Raw genomic sequence first — 2,721 nt, 5'->3', positions numbered from 1 at the left:
TCCTGCTGGGCCAGGCTGGGGAATAACTGGGAAAGAGCACGCTGAGCCTGACCTTTATCGCTGCTGCCAGCGTGGACAGAAGGCTGGGGAGCGATGATTGTGAGGGCAGAGGTGGTCATGTGGCCACTAATCCCGGCACAATGGGGCTCGCCCGGCTGCAGCCACAACGGCGCAGGGCCTGCGGGGAGCGGCGGTAACCGCTGCTGGAAGCGCCTGTCAGGAACGGCCGGTGGTTTTGGTTTGTGCTGTTTGCAGTGCTTTAGAAAGTCAGGGTAGTAAAGAGTCTTTTTATAGACTCCGGTTATTAACTCTACTTGGAAATCTTGCAAGGCTTTGACGGCTTTGCCGCAATTAAAAATCTAAAAGGTACTGAAGGCATTAAAAAAAGCAGAGAGATGCCAACTCTATTCCTTCAAGGGCACCAGAAGTGGCCTTGAAAGATGGGGGAAGAAAAAAATATTACTGATGTAAAGGAACTCCAACTCTCAGGACTTAAAAGCAGCAAAAGTTTCCTAATCTTGACTGATCTGTACTGTAACACAAATATTAAATAAATTTTTTTATTTTAGTACCAGAGGCAAGTGTCCTCTTGAACAATGGTACAGATAATGTCTTGATGAACAGACTATGAGCACAATACTTGTATGTTTTTATGTTTTTTCTGTATCAAGCTTTTTCTGCACCAAGTAATATAACAAAAGTTATTGCCTCTTCTTACACATTTTTCTTGTTTCATGGCTTTGGAACATATTGGCTATGATGCTATTAATGCATTCTCTGATGAGAGCAGCATAGGAAACCAACACAGAGAAGTAGAAGAAAAATCTTTTGTTCAGCAGTCTGAATATCTCAATCCAAATGAGATAAGTCTAATTATATGCTGCTCACAAAACAGACTGATTATTGGCACGTAGGGCGGCTGGCAGCAAAGGCTGACAGACTGCTCAGTCTGAGGGCCAAAACCAAACGTGGTCTTCTGCAGGAGCATCTCTGAAAGGCAAAAGGACCAGAGGTGACTTATCTGCCCACTCTCTGGCATGTAGTACTGCAAAACGTGCTTTGGACAAAGCAGCAGAGAGGCTGCACCTCATACCTGTGAAGAGGACAGGATGACATATCATGATATCTGTGGAGACAGGAGTCTAGATTTCATGCTTAGTGACACTGAATTGGATCACATTCAGCTGAACTTGGAAATGACTTTTTTTCCTGTGACCTTGGTGGATCCCTTGTTATCTAATGGTTTGTCTGGTTTTGTGTTACATCCCTATTTATTGTTGCAAACTCACTACCATTGAGATCTCTGCCTCTCTCAAATGTGGTCAAAATCACTCAGTAAGGCATAAATGTCATGAGGGGACTGAAAGCGCAGTCCTACAGAATATTTTTTGTGTGTGTGACATTCAGCTTACAGCAACATGAAGCAAACAGGTGAATTGCTGTTATCCTTCATTTTACTTGTTTTTCACAGGCTTAGCAGCAGCACGTACTGCTTCTCCCAGGTGCAGGATAGGTTTGTCTTCAAAGTGTTAAGATTTGGACAGCAGTATTTTCTGGTTTGTTTGAATGAATGACTTGCATGTGGTGTGACCTTTTGAGTGGTCATACCACTGCAGTGTTGTCGTTTTTGCTTTTTGGTACCTGTAATAGAAGAGAGCAAATTGAAATGTTATCAAATCAAGAAGAAAGTTTACTATTTGAAAACCTGAATTTCTGAACTCTGAAAAAATTCTGAAACTAATATTCCTTTCATGAGAATGAATACTTTAACAGAACAGTTTGTTAACTGGTTTACATTATTCATCTTTGCTAAAATGGCCCGTGTAAAAGCTTTATCCTGATCTTCAGCCAGGTATCTGATCGAGCACTTTGAGCCTCTTCCTGGAGCATCATCCCAAGAGCTCTCTGCAGCCAGCCTCTCTGGCAATGGGGGAGGCCAACGAACAAAGCCAAACGGCAGGTTGGGAGTGTGATTGAGCATTGCCTTTGCAAATTAAGACATCCAAGCAGCAGCTCTTTGCTACTTGATGTGCCTCACGGCTATAGCTCTGCCATTTTCTTCCAGAGTACTGGTTTATGGTCTTGCCTCTTTCACTCCTTAATTTTGACCTCATGATGTCTGTCTATTCCATCGTGGTCCCTGGCACTCCACCTGCTTTTGATCATTCTGTTGAATGTCTCCCATAGTACCGCTGCAGTTGTTCTTGGCTTTGGCTTTGCTATTGAGCAAGATCTCTTCTTCCCTTTGGAGTGTTGTACCCTTTTCTGATAAGGCTTCTTGATCATCTTTTCTGATTGCTGTCGTAGCAAGCCCTTAGGGATTTACAAGATATGCATTCTAACATAATACAGAAGGCTTTAATTAATTCTAATAAACAACAGAAACGCTCGCTGCAGATGAGTGCTTTTAGTCAATTAGGGTATAAGCTGCTTTCAAAGATATCAGTGAGAACTTTGCTATTGATTTAAATTATATGTTGTGCAAGTGCTTATGAAAATGTATGGTAGGAAAGCAGTAAATACCCCATAACGTATTCTGTATCTTTAATAAAGCCTTGTTAATATATAGGTACTCTTTGCAGCTTTGCTATTAAGTCTTTCAGAGGAGGAAGATTTTCTGTGTGTAATTTAGACAGATTTTTTTTTTTTTTTTAAGATCAACGGTATTGCAAAGTTCTTTCTTCTCTGTTCCATTTTTCTTCCCCCGTTTTGGCAGCAATA

The sequence above is a fragment of the Falco rusticolus genome, chromosome 9, assembly GCF_015220075.1.
Source record: "Falco rusticolus isolate bFalRus1 chromosome 9, bFalRus1.pri, whole genome shotgun sequence".
Taxonomy (NCBI): Eukaryota; Metazoa; Chordata; class Aves; order Falconiformes; family Falconidae; genus Falco; species Falco rusticolus.
Note: the sequence above shows the minus strand (reverse complement) of the source record.